Source organism: Cuculus canorus, chromosome 7 (genome assembly GCF_017976375.1).
Source record: "Cuculus canorus isolate bCucCan1 chromosome 7, bCucCan1.pri, whole genome shotgun sequence".
Taxonomy (NCBI): domain Eukaryota; kingdom Metazoa; phylum Chordata; class Aves; order Cuculiformes; family Cuculidae; genus Cuculus; species Cuculus canorus.
Window position 1 is genome coordinate 37,427,584 of NC_071407.1, and position 18,931 is coordinate 37,446,514.

General features: G+C 43.9%; 1 protein-coding gene across 3 annotated transcripts in view; it reads left to right on the forward strand.

Annotated features, from left to right (window-relative positions):
- PRKG1 (protein kinase cGMP-dependent 1) overlaps positions 1-18,931 on the forward strand; it is a 529,543-nt gene that overhangs the window by 456,431 nt on the left and 54,181 nt on the right. The gene's annotated exons all lie outside the window — the stretch shown is intronic.

The window sequence follows — 18,931 nt, forward strand, 5'->3', positions numbered from 1 at the left end:
TAAGCCAATAAGGCACAAGTAGTTTAAAAGAAAACTGAAGTTGTTTTATACAAAATTATTTCACTTTTCCTCTTTGTTTTTTCTTTAATTATTATTATTACCACATGAAAGAAGGGGATAGGTGTTTTCTCAAAGTCAGGTGCTCAGTGTGACTGTTAATCAGTGGTCTGCTGCCATCTAAATTTAAAATCGCTCTTTAGTTATACATAGTGACTTCTTATTAAACCAGAGGGGGTTGAAACAGTGTGTAACCAAGGTATGTGGCACTTCTACGGAGAGAAAATGAGAAGCCCTAGCTGGTTAGTTGGTTAAAAATAACTTTTTGTTTGTTTGATTCAGAAAGTAAATATGCATCCTAAGAAACTTCGTTTCGTGGACAAGACTTGCGATTATTGCAAAGCACCCACAAATTAAGATCATAATTTTTTTAATCATCTTTGAGTGATATTTGAAATACATTTTTCTGCATGTTTATTTTATTTTAAGGTAATAGAAGGCACCCAGGCTTGCATTTTCATTTCGAAGAATATTTCCCTGCCCCAAATCAAACATATAAGCTTTCTTCTTCAAATTATTAAGTTCCCTAAAACTCTCAGTGACCTAATTTAAAAGGTAGATTTTACCATCCCAGAAAATACGTATTTGGGGCACAGAATGCAAAGTTAAAGAGACACGGTGCTATAGCAGCAGATAACTAGCTGTTAGATATTAGAGAGAAATATAGATAACAATCTGTATTTGCTCTTTGTAACCAGCTAAAACCATGATATTTTAAAGCCAGCAGCAGCTTATCCAAAGGATTTTTAGGACGTGGTAGAAAATTAACTTGAGCAGCTTCCGAGAGATGATCCCAAGTATCCCAGGCATGTGCTATTATTCTTTTAGACTTTTTTTTCAGTTTTACTGTTTGGATGATATTGATTTCCATCTGAATAGCAAGGAAGAAAACACTGGCTATGAAACTGGGGATTTTCTTTTCTTTAGTAAGAACATGATGTATACCCCACAAGCCGTTAGCATCAAGCAGAGTTTGCATATAGGTCTTGTCGTTCCCCATTTCATAATCTGTCTTTTCACATCTGCAACTTTAAGCTGTATAATTGATAGAGTATCACATAGTGATCCGTTATCACAGACACCGCTTGTGGATCCAGATTGTATTGGAGGCTTTTTCAGGATAGTGTTGTGAATTTTAGGGAAGCCTTCCAGGATCCCATCTGTGCTCTTTAATGTGCCTTGCCATTTCCGAACTATTTTAGATTAACTCTAATGGTTAACCGTGGGCCAGTGCTGACTTCAACATTTTTGAGCTTTTATCTTCTTTATTCTTTTTGTTTTCATCTAATACCAAGTGTTTCATTCCAATGGAAGGGGAGAGCAAAGGATTCTTTGTGATGGAGGCAACGTTCCCCAAATAAGAGGAGCTGATTAATTTTGATAGCAGCTTTTCTGTCTTAAAAGTCAGAAGCAGGTGCTTGACTCCTGTCACTTGAGACTGTAGTTGACAGTGACATTAGTGCCCTTCGCATGTGGACATCTTGACTTCGAAAAAGCAGAGCTCAGAGCTGTCTGCCTGGAGAAACAGTATAAAAAGGAATGCTCTTTGGAAAGATATGGCATTTATTAGTTAAATGCTATATTCACGTTTGCTCAACTCCGTGTAAGCAAGTGCATGCCTGTGAAAAGGTGAATAGAAGAGTTAAAAGTGGCCAAGATACTATGAGAGCAAAGCGAGATGCTTTGGAAGCTGCCACAGAAAGTTTTGTTGCTCAAGAGTTAGTATTTCTATGTCTCAGAAGATAAAACTCTGCTGAGACAAAAGTTCACTTGGCACAAATTCTAACCTGGATTACTTTTCAAGCAGCTGTTAATTAGATCCAGCTAACTGTCCTTCCAAGGGCTTATCTTTTCTGAGGGGAAGTCTGTGAAAGGAAAGGACTTGGCACATATCACCTTTGAGTTTGGTGAAGCTTTTGACAAATCACATAAAAAATGTTTCCCTGTCTTTGCATCCTTATAGCTAGCGTCTCGTTTTCAGTGCTTGTATGGCAGGGAGAAAAAGACCTTTGGATGGATAGAAGTTGTCTTACCGTGTGTCAGGTGGAGCAGGATGATCCGTGCAAAGGTTAGATGTTCAGCAGATGTAACCATGCAGAGTGAATACAAAGGACAGCGTTGTGAGACATCGTTATGGAATGTCAGAGCCTGCTTCTGGCTGGTGTATTGGTTTAAGAAATAGGAACTGAAATGATACGTATAAAAATATCTACAAAATGACAGCAAGTGTATTTTTTTAATAAATCTACCGCATGAAGGCGATTGTTAAATTCCCGTTAACTTGTAGGTTCCTGTTCGGCAACGGCGCAAGTTTAGACTACATCCAATGCCAAGTTCATGTTCCTAAAGCAGGACTGAGGCCATAGGCGGGAGTTCATTGCAGACGTTACTACCAAATTGGTAATGGGACTGGTGGGTTCTTTTTACCTCCATGCTAGAGCATGACCATGGGGTCACAGAGTAGTCCCAGTGCAGAAATGACTGAGAGGATGTTATGCAGAAATTACAGGGTCAGACAATCTTTCCATGGATCCAACAGTCCTCCAGATCTGACAGGGCTAAATGACTCTGTGTTGTGTCTATCTCTTGGCAGCCCGGTGGTTTTCCAGCCAAGCCCTGAGATATGGTTAGGGTGCACTGAGGACCTGGGAAAATGTTCTAGCCATCAAACTGCTGAACACAACTGAGCTACCACTTCCTAGCCTTGGGCAGGGTTTGAAGGAAAGAGCACGCTCTGCTCAACTCTTAAAGGCAAAGAAAATACATACCGCCGCTCAAAATAGTTCAGTTGAGCAGAAGGGTTTCCTGCACCACCAAATGTGGTGTCACAGGGGGACCACGGCGTTAGGTATCTGTGTGTTGGCCATGATGGTTGTACGTGTGTCTCTGTTCTTCACAGACATCTTTGGATTGTGTTCTAAATGCCTGGCTCTTGGCCTGCACGGGCGGTTGGCCACTGACATGGCTGCGTCACTGCTTCAGTGGGAGGGTGCCCAGGAGGCCCTGCCAAGCAAACCTCGAAGAAAGTTGTGTTCTTCAAGGGCTTTGGCTTTCTCTGGGGACGATATGTCTCTCTAAGAAAGCGAGTGTGCACCTGGGCTGCTGAACACAGTGGAATTCAAAAGGGGTCGTTCGTGTGCTTAAGCTAAGTTGTCTTTGATGCTGTTTTATGAGTTTTCTTAAATTCAGGTGAAAATAAAAATAGCGATTTTTGTCTAAATGGAAGAAGCCTTTTTTATCCTCAGGATCACAAAAACTGTCTCCATAACATGAGCTTGCACCAGAAGAGATTTACTCATTTACGACTACTATCTTACCAGTATCTTATTTTGGAGACAGGTTCCCCTGGTTTTTGCAAGCAGTTCTTTTTAATGTCCACTCTTTGTGTTCAGTGTCTTAAGTCAGAAATCTTCGATGTATCATCTGTGAGAAAACGTAATTAATATTCTGCTCCTCAGGTATGTTCGGATAAGTTAATAAATGCATTGACTAATAAATATTATAGTTACATCCTTACTAGGGTAAAGGTGAACAAAACAGGCAAACTTGGTTCATATTCCGAGAAAACGAGAGTTTCAGAGGAACGGTGCACGAGTCCCAGCGTCAGGCCCAGCCACGCTGGCATTTAGGACATGAAAGAGAAGCCTGCACAACCAGGAGACCCACCTAAATGTAGCTCAGTTCCACATGGAGCCACTACTGCAGCTGCCGTAAATCCAAGGTGACACAGATGGTTTCTGCTGCAGTTGTTGGTTCCAAGTGCGGTGAGGGTTCAATGAACATTATCAGCTCCAGGCATATAAATCCCTTGCGCTGTCATCTTCCCCATCCAGAAACTCCTAAAGGTAGTTCCCTGTCGCTGTTCAGTACTTTAACCACTAACGAGGTCAACAGATGAGATCCCTTGTTAATTGGTCCCACCTTTTCGTGGCGTGGCTGTAGCAAGGCAGTAGCCTCTCACAGAATCACAGAATCACAAGGTTGGAAAGGACCCATTGGATCATCGAGTCCAACCATTCCTAACACTCCCTAAACCATGTCCCTCAGCACTTCATCCACCCGTTCCTTAAACACCTCCAGGGAAGGTGACTCGACCCCCTCCCTGGGCAGCTGTTCCAGTGCCCAATGACTCTTACTGTGAAGAATTTTTTTCTGATATCCAACCTGAACCTCCCCTGACGGAGCTTCAGGCCATTCCCTCTTGTCCTGTCCCCTGTCACTTGGGAGAAGAGCCCAGCTCCCTCCTCTCCACAACCTCCTTTCAGGCAGTTGTAGAGAGCAATAAGGTCTCCCCTCAGCCTCCTCTTCTCCAGGCTAAACAACCCCAGCTCTCTCAGCCGCTCCTCGTCAGACTTGTTCTCCAGCCCCTCACCAGCTTTGTTGCTCTTCTCTGGACACGCTCCAGAGCCTCAACATCCTTCTTGTGGTGAGGGGTCCAGAACTGAACACAGTATTCGCGGTGCGGTCTCACCAGTGCCGAGTACAGAGGGAGAATCACCTCCTTGGAACTGCTGGTGACCCCATTTCTGATCCAAGCCAAGATGCCGTTGGCCTTCTTGGCCACCTGGGCACACTGCTGGCTCATGTTCAGTCGGCTGTCAACCAGCACCCCCAGGTCTGGTCACTCTCCTACGGCACAGAGACAAGGACAGCAACAAGGGGGACCTCACCACAGAGCTGGGAAACCTGGCAGCTGCCTGGACTCTGCCCGGCAAAGCAGAAAGCATCCGCTTCAACAACCAAGGTCCCTGCACTCTGTTTCTTCTGTCACATCCAGGATTATCTGCTGATGTTGATCTTCTGTGGTAGTGGGGCTTGAAATTCATACCGTGTTGAAGCCCAGCCCTGGTGCCTTCCTGCTGTTGCTCCAGGCTCTCTGCAGACACAGCTATTTTGAGTGCAGTTTTTGCTTTTGTTTTACGTTCCTGCTGTGTCACAGACCTGGGAGGATACATCTTGGTGCTCACCACCAAAACTGTCTCCTTTTTCATTGACTCGAGGCAGGGACATTTGTGGAGCTATAGAATGCCTTTTCCTTTCCCGGCAGCTCTGGCCCCAAAGGCCTTTCATCTTGAGTTGTGTTATAATAAAGAGCTCTATCCTAACCATTTATCCTACTGTCCAGCCTCATCCCTTTTTTCACTTTGCACCTCCTCTCTAACTATATTTATTCATAACAAAGCATCCTAGCAGTTTATCGACTCCAGTTTTTAATATTTTTTAATTTTTATATGCGTACTTTTTACGTATTTGCCCCTTTCACCTTGGCTTTAAAGGTAAAACTGACTTTATTCTAATGAGAAAGATGCAGCTTTACAGTTTGACCAAGCAAGGTGGTACGGTGCCCCGTCTCTTTTCCTTTCACTTGCTGCTTACAAACTGGTACTACGTAATACCTTTCAGCACTAGCATTTTTGAAGATGCCAATTAAGGAGAAGTTTTAGTCTCCCAGCTGTAAGCAAGGGCTCGGGTGTGTGAAGTCTGCTCCTGATGTCTCCCGGCAGCCGTAGCTGGTGTGCAGGTGCCATCTGCTGTTAAAGGCTTCCCCTGAGCTGTGTCAGTGTATCTTGGTTTGCACGATGAAATCCCCATATCCTCCAGTCCATCGAGTTTCTCCCTTGCAAACGTATTTACAAGAGAAAGTATTTTCAAGTGTCCGGTGTGGCTTCACAGTGGTGTTCTTCAGAGAACCCCTGCTGGCTCCATCTTATCTCCTTCCTATACAGCCTTTTCTTTTGCTTCATCGGGTTGTCTTTAAAAGTTATTTTAATACCTGAAGTTGCCTCTGGGAGTTGAAATCTTGATGCATACGGATAGGTCTGTATTTGTAACCAGTACAGATCCAGAGGAATGTGTAAAGAAACATGTTGGTGACAAGGACCGGCCCGAGCAGACTCTTTGCATTTCAGTGGAGTTTTCCTTTGTGCTTCTTCATTTAGTTCCTTGGACTCGATGGTAAACAGTGCTTGGGGCTCAAAAATCAGCTCCTGAGGTATGTCTTCCAGTTTAGCATCACCTGAGAGGCCCCCAGTTCTCACGTTCTTGTCCCACTCAGACACATGAGAGGCACTCCGCAGAGGACTTGCTTTAGAAACACGCTTCTCATCTGGGCTAAGAGATCTAATGTACCTTGTGTATAAAGACTGCTCCTTGTTGATTGCCGGCTTGCGATGTTTGTCTGGAAGTGGTTGGCAGTGATCTGTTCACACATGTTCACATGTGCCCGTAGTGTAGACATTTGCTCTGTGGTGGTCTATAGGTGCAAATTCTGGCCAACCTCTCCTTAAATGTATGAAGGCTGGAGGTGGCCCTTCAGCTCCCAAAAATGGGCCGTGGCACACGGCAAAAAACAGCTTATTGTCATGTAAATTCCTGGTTCAGTCAGGTGGGAAAGTTTGCGTGCAGATGCTGTGTCGGCAAGCACGCCAGTGTGTGGTGGGCTTGAGTCAGTCTGTGGATTTTGGGGTGAATAATCAACAACCTTTGTATTAGGAAAGGATGCATTTTATTTCTTTGTCTTGTTTTCTTTTAGAACTATAGATAAGATCACAGAATCACAGAATCACAAGGTTGGAAAGGACCCATTGGATCATCGAGTCCAACCATTCTTAACACTCCCTAAACCACGTCCCTAAGCACTTCATCCACCCGTTCCTTAAACACCTCCAGGGAAGGTGACTCGACCACCTCCCTGGGCAGCTGTTCCAGTGCCCAATGACTCTTTCTGTGAAGAATTTTTTTCTGATATCCAGCCTGAACCTCCCCTAGTGGAGCTTGAGGCCATTCCCCCTTGTCCTGTCCCCTGTCACTTGGGAGAAGAGCCCAGCTCCCTCCTCTCCACAACCTCCTTTCAGGTAGTTGTAGAGAGCAATAAGATCTCCCCTCAGCCTCCTCTTCTCCAGGCTAAACAACCCCAGCTCTCTCAGCCGCTCCTCGTCAGACTTGTTCTCCAGCCCCTCACCAGCTTTGTTGCTCTTCTCTGGACACGCTCCAGAGCCTCAACATCCTTCTTGTGGTGAAGATAAATCAAGAAAGATTTTTAACCCTCATAAAAAGGGAAATGTTCAGAATTAAAAGTTCCAAAATGGGAGCTACCGTTTAAAGAGAATGATTTCATTAAGGTCTGACTTTCTGTTGGACCACAGCCTTGGAAAGCATTGGCTGAAAAAATTCACTGACCCACAGAGTGTGATTAGATTAGTAACTTTTCTGCAAGAGAAAATATTTTCTGGCTTACAGCATTAGGAAGATCTGAGCAGCCTGAGAGCTGCAATAATTGGCTCCATCTCTCTCTCTGTCAATTGTTTTCTGAATTAGGGACCATATGGGAACTAACTTTTGCCCTGGCTATCCGCAACGCCAGGCTGAGGGAAAAGCCTCGCGGGATGTGCGAAAAGGGGGGGGAAAGCTCATTAATATTATAATAAGGAGAGATTGCAATAATTGCTTTTAAGCTTTGTAAATAATTAAAATAATTCTCTTATTTGGTGAGTGCTATGCAGAAATTATAACTGATCATTGCTTCCTGTTAAGTTTGCACGAGTTTCAATAACTTGCTGTTTAAAAGAACGGAGACTTCAGATAGTGTTATTTGGCCTCTGGTATGCAAAAGCTTTTTTCTTTCTACTGCAGAATTTTGCTTATAACAGAGTTTAAGTATTTTCTGATGTCATACTGAAGCCACCGGTAGTTTGTACCCCCGTCTGGCTATCGGATTATCCCAACTGCCATAATAAGTAGGTGTTTGCTTAGAAAATCGGTTCTCAGAAATCAGTTCAGACGAGAGCACACATGCAAGGAGAAAGTCCACACCTCAAATCCTGTGATCAGTTTTGAGTCCCTCACTACAAGAACGGCCTTGAACTGCTGGAGTGTGTCCAGAGAAGGGCAACGAAGCTGGGGAAGGGGCTGGAGCACAGATCTTACGAGGAGCGGCTGAGAGAGCTGGGGTTGTTTAGCCTGGAGAAGAGGAGGCTGAGGGGAGACCTTATCGCTCTCTACAACTACCTGAAAGGAGGTTGTGGTGAGGTGGGTGTTGGCCTCTTCAACCAATTAACAAGCAGTAGGAGAAAAGGAAATGGCCTCAAGTTGCACCAGGGGAGGTTTAGACTGGATAATAGGAAAACTTTCTTTACTGAAAGACTGCTGAAGCACTGGCAGGGGCTGCCCGGGGAGCTGGTGGAGTCACCACCCCTGGAGGGCTTCGGAAAATGTGTAGGTGCACTTTGGGACATGGTTTAGTAGGCGTGGTGCTGGGCTGACAGTTGGACTTGATGTTCTCAGAAGTCTTTTCCAACCATAATGATTCTCAGATCCCTAAATGAAGGCAGTGGAGGGTCTTAAATTGTGACTTTTTTTTTTTTTGAAGGAGAATTACTGTTTGCTTGAATACTTGTGGTACTCGGGGAGAGATCTGCATTGGGTAGACTTCATGGCTGCTTTCCTCTTAAGAAAATGTGTTGCTTGTGAGGGATGTATTAAATTAGCTTTTAAAACCAGTTCATTTTTATTTAAGTAATAATCTATATGCTTTCCTCTTGCTAACTTGACCTTTCAGTATGATAATGGGCTGTGTCAGATGTCAGGTGGAAGCGCCAGGGGATAAAAAAAAAGATCATTGCTTTTGAAGCGGGCTGCTGTTGTAATAGTTTACTGCATTTGTTTATAGAATAAGGGCCCCTATTGATGAAATAAAAATGCATCAGAAAGCTTTCTGACAATAACGAGTCTTATTCCAGGGGAAGCAGAAAGATGTTGCAGCGTGTGCGTCCGTTTGTCTGGCGGTTCCAGTTGTATGTGGTAACACTTGACGGAAACAGAAGTCTATACGTTGGAAGTATTAACAATCCTTTGGGATTTTGGATATCTAAATACTTTTTGGATATTTAAATATCTAAATATTTTTTGGATATCTAAATACTTTTTTTCAGAAGCCGCTGCGAATGTTTTACTAATCCCGGTGAGATCATTTAGAGCTTCTTTTAGCACAGCTTTAGTAGCTTTAAACAGAAAGCTTGGCAAACTTTGGCATCCGGGAGGGACGGAGAGGCAAACGTAACATTAAAACATTTTTGCACAGTTTTGGGGTCTGTACGTTTGGCATCCAGCACATTTTTTAACTGTTCTAAAGATTTATATAAATAATCTTGTTTGTAAGGATTACACCCCTGGCAGATGGGCTATTTCTGTCCTGCTTTCAGCTTCTGAATTAAATAACGCATAATCACTTGAACAGAGTCAAATATATTACTAATAAAACTCAGTGATCCCTTTGCTGTAGGGAGCTACTGATTTTTGGAACTGCTGGAAATAGTTTTGAGGTCATTTGTGGCTTTTCCGGTGCTGAAGTTGTCTGCTAGACCAGATGTCCTTGGTTGTACCTCACAAACTCCTATGAGATCCACCAGGAGTTTGGTCAGACCTCACTTTAATGTCCAAGCATCCAAGGAAAAGGAAAGAAGGAAACATAAAGCTGGTGTGAGCTGAAGGGCAAGTATGTGGATGTTGCTGGCACCCGGGAAAGGCTTGGAAGGAAGAGATTCAGGCTCCGGGAGGGAAGCACCAGGGGAGGAGGCCTGGGAGCACCATCTCCCTGCTGCCAAATTGTCTTGGCAGAGCTGGAAAAGCTGTTGCCAAATAAAGTTTCTTCCTATTTACCCAAGAAAATTCTCAGGCTGGGATGTGATGGAAGTAGCTCAGACATTTTGACATGTCAGTGTATGTAGTTGTTTAAACATCAAGGAAAGGGGAGAGAGCAGAGGGTGGAGGTCATATTTCAAATATGAGTGAATATTTATTGTTTTCCCTGTGAAGGTTTGTAAGCATGTTCTCCAAAACCTGCATAGCAAATTCAGTTGAACAGTAATTGTGTCAAATTTGAAGATAAAATGCAGTCACCAAACTGTGGAATGAAACAATTTAATCCTGCTGTAAGAGAAAAACTCAAAAATTCTGGAGTGACTACTGACACCCCCATCCCACCAGCAGCTGTTTCACCAAAACAAACTTTTTTCCTTCTTTCCCGTCTTCCCTGTGCAGGATTCTTATTTGTTTTATCTGAAGGCTCGAGTTATTTTCCATATGTAGCTTATAGCCTAAACATAGCCCACATTAAACTGAGGATTTCTACCCGCCTCGCCTATAGTGAGCACGAGCAGTATTGGCAGCGTGGTGCCACCTGTGGGACCAACACTCAACTGCAAGGCTCCCTTGCTTTGATTCGGTTCATTTTGCCCAACAAAAGGCAAGCCAAGAATTTGTGATCTGTGCCTTCACCGCTGCCAGCGGACGGCTACGGGACCCACACGTCACAGTGCTCCCCTCTTTGTGTACGAGGGAAAGGTGACAATCTACCACTACAATAACTTACTCTGCAACACCGAGGAAAGGAGGTTTATTTAAAAATACCTTTGATGGATATTGTTGATGTAGATTCCCCTGCAACAAGAGGGGTTGCAGGGAGGATCCGGGGAACTACAGGCCTGTCAGTCTGACCTCAGTGCCCGGGAAAGTCATGGAACAGGTGATCTTGAGTGCTATCATGAAGCACATGCAAGAGAACCGCGTGATCAGGCCCAGTCAACAGGGGTTTACAAAAGGCAGATCTTGCCAAACTAACCTGATCGCCTTCTATGACAAAGTGACTCAACTACTGGATGGGGGAAAGGCTGTGGATGGAGTCTTCTTGGACTTCAGTAAAGCCTTTGACACAGTTTCTCACAGCATTCTGCTTCAGAAACTGTCAGCCTCTGGCCTGGACAGGCGCACACTCTCCTGGGTTGAAAACTGGTTGGATGGCCCAGAGAGTGGTGCTCAATGGAGTTGACTCCAGCTGGAGGCCAGTTACAAGTGGGGTTCTTCAGGGCTCAGTACTGGGTCCAGCTCTGTTCAGTGTCTTTATCAATGACCTGGATGAAGGCAGTGAGTGCACCCTCAGCAAGTTTGCAGATGACACTCAGCTGGGAGGAAGTGTCGACCTGCTGGAGGGTAGGGAGGCTCTGCAAAGGGATCTGAACAGGCTGGACTGCTGGGCTGAGGCCAATGGCATGAGGTTCAACAAGGCCAAATGCCGGGTCCTGCACTTGGGGCACAACAACCCTATGCAGCGCTACAGACTGGGGGAAGAATGGCTGGAGAGCTGCATGGTGAAGGACCTGGGGGTGCTGGTTGACAGCCGACTGAACATGAGCCAGCAGTGTGCCCAGGGGGCCAAGAAGGCCAATGGCATCTTGGCTTGGATCAGAAATGGGGTCACCAGCAGGTCCAGGGAGGTTATTCTCCCTCTGTACTCAGCACTGGTGAGACCGCACCTCGAATACTGTGTTCAGTTCTGGACCCCTCACCACAAGAAGGATGTTGAGGCTCTGGAGTGTGTCCAGAGAAGAGCAACAAAGCTGGTGAGGAGTCTGGAGAACAAGTCTTACGAGTAGCGGCTGAGAGAGCTGGGGTTGTTTAGCCTGGAGAAGAGGAGGCTGAGGGGAGACCTTATTACTCTCTACAACTACCTGAAAGGAGGTTGTGGAGAGGAGGGAGCTGGGCTCTTCTCCCAAGTGACAGGGGACAGGACAAGAGGGAATGGCCTGAAGCTCTGCCAGGGGAGGTTCAGGCTGGATATCAGAAAAAAATTCTTCACAGAAAGAGTCATTGGGCACTGGAACAGCTGCCCAGGGAGGGGGTGGAGTCGCCTTCCCTGGAGGTGTTTAAGGAAAGGGTGGATGAAGTGCTTAAGGACGTGGTTTAAGGGAGTGTTAGGAATGGTTGGACTCGATGATCCAATGGGTCCTTTCCAACCTGGTGATTCTATGATCCTGGGAAACTGCTGCCATGTGATGCTATTATTATTTTCATTTGCTTGTTTGCAGCATTTAGGGCATCCCAGACCCCACAGCGAGGCAATGCGCTCTTTTGTACTGACTATGCTGTGCTTCGCTTACATTGATTTGCCCTCAGCTGCTTTTGCTCTGTTTTCTCAGTGCCTGACTGAATACTCCATTAAATGATTTGAGAAGTGCTGAGCTAGAGATCTTTAAATAATCTGTAAAAAAGAAAAAAAGAAAAGCTGTTCTCGTGATTTAACTGATCCTGTAGCTTTTACATAGCAAGATAAAACATCAAAAATATAGATAAAATGAAATTTTGAATATATGAAGAAGCTTAGTGTCCTCAATGTCTGTAAACCTCTAAAGAGAAGATCGAAGTCTGATCTTACCCCGTTATATTGAACGTTAATGTAAAGCTACCTGGAGGTTTGTAGTAGGACTATTGTAATTAAATTTCTGATGTGAGTTAAAAAGACTTCATTCACAGCTGTATCTAAAATCCAGTTTAGTAATGGGAATGAAGTGTTTCTGGCTCTGTCTGCTCAGCACAACATCACATGCAGCGCATTTTTGCACTCTTAGGTTTTGTTACTTCATTGTCAGGTGCAATCGTGTGGTCGCTCTACAAAACACACCAAATAACATCATTTGTTGATAGCAAACCAAGGGATTAGTCTGATATAATGGAGCTCAAAAAGCATTTGTGGAATTGCTATTGCGGTTTGCTCGGCTCTTGATTATTTACTGCAAATCACCGTTCTGTCCCTCCACCCAAACCCACCCGAGCTACAAGCGCGTGTTCAGAACGTACTCTCAGGTCCTGTACTGATTTTAGCCTCAGATCAAATCACGAGCTTAGACCCTGCCCCGTTTCCTAATCCTTTATGAAGATGCTTTTAATGAAGGTGGATTTCTCACCCGCTGCAGTTTTAATGGAATAGCTATTTCTCATTTCTTTTGGAGGCTGTTTCTGCGCGGAAGCGATATCATTCATCTTGAATGGCAAAACGTAATTCTTATTGCTTGAAATTCTTTTAGGAGCTGGTAATCAGAACTGGGCTGGGAGCAGTTGTGACGCTTTTTATGTGCAGGGAATTAGCCAGGGAGTCCCTACAGAAACTGAGGGTTGAAAAAAAAAAGGAATAAATGCTATCTATTTGGCTGCTTTGAAAGATGAGCCATCTCCTTAAATTCCCCCGGCGTCCTGGCTTGCTTTCTGATTTCCTACACTTAGGGAAATGAATGTCTTAAGTTTAGCTTTGAAAGATGTTTTATGATCCCATTATTAACCCCGCTGCTTCCAAGTAACTGTGCAGTAGTTGAATTGTGATCTTTTGCATCTGGGTCAGATTCGGAGATGAAAATATGTGTTAAGAGTTGAGCATGTGCTTAGCGAAGGCATGACCTCCTGCTTATGAGAAATAGCACATCGGCAAGAAAATACAGCTCTAAAGTTCACGTCTCGGGAAAGCAAGACCTGCGTGGGATTGCTGCTGCTTCCAGTGCGCCCTTGCAAAGTATCGAAGCTGGCATTGAAAAAAAAAGGAATTGCTTTCATCTTTTATTGCTGCGGCCTTTACAAAGGGTAAAGTCCTGCAAGACTGAACAACCTTTTCTCACTTGTGGACTGCGCTCAGCACCACACAAAGTCCCTGCTAATATTAAATATAATCAAATGTTTTTCTTCCTACCAACTAAACCAAAACTCCAGTAACCTAAACTTTCTGTAAGTGGATGTCTTAAATGCAGACTCAAACCTAAGAGTATTTTCCCTTGTTTCTCTCTGTGCTTCAATCTATTTTTTTTAAAGCAGGCAGACCTTTCTCATTGCCTTGTTGTCCAAGGCAGCTGCCATCTATTGCTCCTGGAAAGGAAAAAAATATTCAGACTTCTCAGGGCAGAAACAGAAGGTATAAAGGCTGGAAACAAGCAGTCCTGTCCCAAATGTGATGCATGAGGGTTGGTGCTGGTTTCAGATGAGGGCATATACGGAGGTAGGAGTCTCTTGAGCGAAGGATCTTTTATTGCGAGTCTCTTTGAATGCCCTCAAGCTTTTTGCAAATGGTCTTGAACACAGATGAGGGAAAGAAATTGAAAAGTTTATTTGACCTGCAGCATCTCCGATGCCATTTAATAGAGGCGATGAACATAAAAAAGCTGAGCTCCAGGTGTGCCAGGGGCCATAGCGCTCGAGAAGTAATCAGGAGCCACTGATAATGAATTCCTCTCTGAGTCAGCGAGTGCTGGATGTCACAGTTTGGCTTGGAAAAAAAAAGTTGTGCTCACTGGAGCTATTTTAAAGTTTTCTGAATTTTCCACAAGTTTTAGTGGATAGAAGTGGTTAGAAGATGAATATTTCTGTTAGACGGTATCGCTGCTGCTGTTGCTGGGGCTCAGGAGAGCCTTATCTGTGTCACCCCCTTCGGAAACAACACAATGAGGGCACTCAGAGATAAACAATAATGGGATGTTTGTATATGGGTGCTTGGAAGTGTCTTTAGAAAAAAATTATTACATTCACATATATTCAATCGTATTTTATTGTGGACTTCTGAAAAGTATTCAGAGCTTGAGATAATTTATAGTTGCATTAGTATCTTCCTCCCATTTTAAGTGATCTTGTTATGATGTGAAGACTCCTATTATCATATTGGCAGTTCACTGAGGCTATCAATCCATTTTCCTGAAGTTCTGCATCTCTAATAAGCCCTTTTAACTAGATTTTTGAGGCTAGTTCTATTTAAAAATATTAATAATAATAATACAGAAATGTGTTAAAAAAAACACATCAGCTTCAAAAGCATGAAGAAAGCATCTGGACTGGTCTATACTCAGAAAAACATATATTTAACTCATATATACACACATGAGAATGCAAGTAGTTTTTCAGAGAACTTCAATCTATGTACCAATATTCATTTAAGATTTTAAAGTCCGCATTATGTGGTCCTAAACCCCTGTGAATTTAGTGCTTGTTGCTCCATTCCCACAATGCAAAGCTCCACTGTCAATAAATGGGAATTGATAGTGATTTGAGGTGCTCTGAGGATTCAGGGTCAGACCTGCAGACGAGGAGAAGGTATGTTGCTTGATCCAAAACCAAATAATCTGGACTCAGCTTCAGAAAATGGTATCAACCTGTTAATAGGCAGCACTCAATGACTCAAGTCTTTAAAATTTATATGCCCTGTATTTATTGGATATGATGTAAGTGTTATCTGGCTTTTCCATCAGCAAGGAACCATACCCATCATCTGTTTGACACGTTTATATGTCTTATTAGACATAGCACTGCCGGCTTAGACCTGTTCATTTGTATTTTACACATTCCCTCTTTACTCTCAGTTTCTATGGGAACCTGGGCTGTTATGACAATAGAGAATAAAGAGATAAAGAGAGGTCTTTAAAAACATAATTCTCTTTCTCTGCTGAATTGCCAGCGTGGTATACCAGGCACAAACACACTTACAGCCAAATAAACTGGGAAGGGAAAAATCAAGGCAAGTTAGAGGCGAGAAAGTTGATGCTAATTGTGTTCCCTTCTTCCGGAAACATCTTGTTTTGGTGCTTTTTGCTTTGCAAGTCCATGTATGATGCTTAAAAATTAGGTTTACATTTGTTGAGGAGATAACAATGTGTGTTGCTGGCCTTTGGTGGCTGTTTTTGTGCACAGTACTCCACTGCAAATAAAAATTAAACCACCTCTCCTTTTTGGTATAAATAATTTCAGCTCATGAGTTGGAATCATGATGTTCATGTACAGCTCGGTACATTTTCCAGAGAAATATACTCTTGTTCATATATTACAGTATATAGTTTAGCATCTGAAGGTGAGTAGTGTAGTTGAGCTGAAATTATTAGCAGGAAACAATTAGAAAAACCTCCTTAAGGTCATTTCTTGCAGTGCCATGGTGTGTATTTAAATTCTTTACAAGACATTTCCTTTTCAATCAAACCTGGAAGAATATGAATGCAGTGCTTTGCATACCGAGTGGCTGAGGCTGTGCTAAAAAGGTAAAGATGTATTTTACATCTTCCAACAGAGCTGAATTTAAAAAAACAGTGGATTTGGCAGACTTTGCGAGGATATACACAAAGAAGGCTTTTGAAACAGTGAGTTTTGGTAGGGCTGATAACGGCAAGACTTATAAAGCAGTTTCTGAAACATATCGTTCGTTTGGTTTAATGTTGATGGGCATCAAGACTGATGTTCACAGCTGTGTTCCCGAGTATCTAGAAACGTGTATCTGCAGCGAGATAGTCCTCACAGAATCAGCTGAAAGAAGGGCACCCTTTAGGATGCTAAACTCTTGGGGATCTCAGAGTGGCTCCCCTGGGCGTAGAAGGCTTGCGGCTGGTAGGATTGGTAAATCTGACCTACCTCTTTGTGGCATCGTCGCTCAGATCAGTAGGTGGCAGAGAATAGATAATTGCACAGAGGTTGAATGTGTAGTACACATTGAGAACCCAGAGAGCAGATTTAGCTGTTGTTGTGCGAGCTCCTGAAACAAGACCCGGACCCCTGATTCAGACGGTGAGCAGCCTTTTGACCCCCATCATAACCCCAGGATCTCTGCTCCAGCCCCCACAGGAAGAGACGGAGGAAGGAAGATTCAATGGTCTCAAACCTCTGCCCGTGAATTCGGAGAGGCTGTTTGCTGTGCACTGCCTGATCACTTGATACACTGAACACCTGCCCTTTTGGTTCGTGGGTGAAACATAATCCCTCCAATTCATCACTGCTGACTCCCACATACACCCGAGCGTGTCATACAGAGCCTGGGGCTCCCGTGCTCCTTCCCAAAGCTGGGCAGTGGCAGGCAGAGCTCCATCTCTCCTGGACTCCTCAGGCTTTGGGGTTTCCTCCGTGCAGCTGATATCTGGAGTTGTCCTAAGTAGGTACCTAACATCAATTAGCGCTTATGGGGAGTGTCCAAACCATAGCAGGATGCTTGCAAGCACAGACAAGCTACTCAGAATGGCAAGCATCTTGCCCCTTGGTTTAGCTGTAACGAGGAGCTGTGTAAAAACTAGGTATTAAAATAAAAATATCACAGAAAGGATGGGTTGATGCTGCTGCAACCGAGTGGCGTTAACAGCGATAAAGCATGAGGCTGCACAGATAAAAACAACATCGTAGGAAACACTGAGCAGCTGGGCATGAGATTAATTTGGGAATAAGACCCGGTCAAGAAAATGCAGTTACCAAAAAGGTCTCAGTTTCCTTCACCTTGGAGACTAAAGAAATACCAATAGCGCGTGGACCTGGTGTTTGAGAGCAAATACTTTTAGATCTGAAATGTCCAGGGTCACAAAGGAACATCTCCAGCCAACACCTCACTGGTTTTTTTGGGGGGGGACAACACCGCACATAAATAGAAAAGCTGCACAGTAGGTAGAGAAATCAAGAGAAATATAGGAGTAATGTACAGTATTGGAGCAGCCAAGCAGGGGCAAATAGCAGGGAAGGCAAGTGCAGAGTCAGAGACGGCCACAGAGCCACTTGGTCGACACCAGCAGCTGCCACAAGGCTTGGAGGCTCTGGGAGAAAAGCCTTTTTTCACAGCCTTTTAGGTGAAATAGGATTGTCCTTCCCTCTGTGAACCCAGAAGAAGGAGTTTGGCCTGTTTGGAGCCCCAGGAGCTTTGGAAATGCTATGACTGTTGTAAAAAGGGCTATTGCATGCCTTGCACAGCCTTGTGTAGAGAGCATTGAAAACTACTGTACTAGAAAATAAACCAAATACGTATTTCTATACCATAATAAGATAAAACACTGCTACCTATTTAAAACAGGAAATTTTTCTTTAGCCCAGTTGGGTGCAGACATTCCTAATCCCCGTGTATCACTTGCAAGGGAGTTCTGACCATCCCTGCCATGCCTGGGGTCAATCAGGGGTTCGAAGCAGCCGACACTGAAGTGCCTGACAATAAATTTCACAAAGTTATGCTTGTTTGGCATGTAGCTGTGTTCAGGCCATTTCTAATTCATTTTCAGGTGAAGGGAAGCTAATTTGAAACCACCGCTGCTAATTCCACGAAAAGAAGAAGGCATTAAATGTCTTTTGGGAGTTTCAAGTGACAGCATAGCCATTAGGAGAGGGGAAATGCAGGAAGACAATCTTTATCAGAAACCACGTGTTTGGCTCTGTAGTTCTTCCCCAGAAATTGCTATTTACCTTTTGGCTAAGTATTATCTTATTAAATTAAAAAATAAGTGTTATTGAGTCTCTCCGTCCTCTTGGTGAGCAGCAGTTAGAACTTTGTTGTTTATTAAAGATGCTGAAAGAAGGAAGAGAAGAACCTATCCGCTAAAAGAAATGTGTGATCCTCATTGAGAACAGAAACAGTCTTTTGGAAGGTTTTTGTGTATAGTCTGGGCACCAGGTGATATTGGAGAAGTATTTGTAGTGCAAGAAATCCTTGCTTTGATCTGGGCATTGTATCGTATCATGGAGTAAAGGGAATTATTCCTTTGTGACTGCTTAGGTTTCTGTTGAAAAAAGCAGCTCTGGGCATCCTTGTTCCACAAAGATACTTAAAAAATAATGAAAAAAAAAAGGATTTATTGAATTAATAGAAACAGTGGCATAGTCCTCCTCTTATGTGGGATGGGGAGGATGCTAAGCTCCATTTCCCATGCCTGAAGCCCTTGTTATGGAGCCTCTCACGGGGATCATGACAACCAGGACTGTTTTGGTGTGCAACACTCTGCTCTTTCATGCAATACCTTTAGAGTAGTTCCTGCAAATCCTTTGAGTCTAGAGAGGCTGCAGGAGTATTTAAGGAAATATCACTACATGCTTGCTCTGCTTCTCCATGTGCTTCCTCGTGGCTGTTCTCTAGAGGAGATACTGAGCAAAATGGACCTTTGACCTGATCCTAGAGACCCCACAGATGACCTGCTCTTGAATCAGTCTCCTGAAGTGTCTTCATGGGGGATGATGTGATTGAGAGCAGCCCTCCAGAGAAGGACTTTGGGTGCTGATTGATCAGAAGCTCGACCTGAACCGGCAACGTGCGCTCACAGCCCAGAAGGCCAACCGTGTCCTGGGC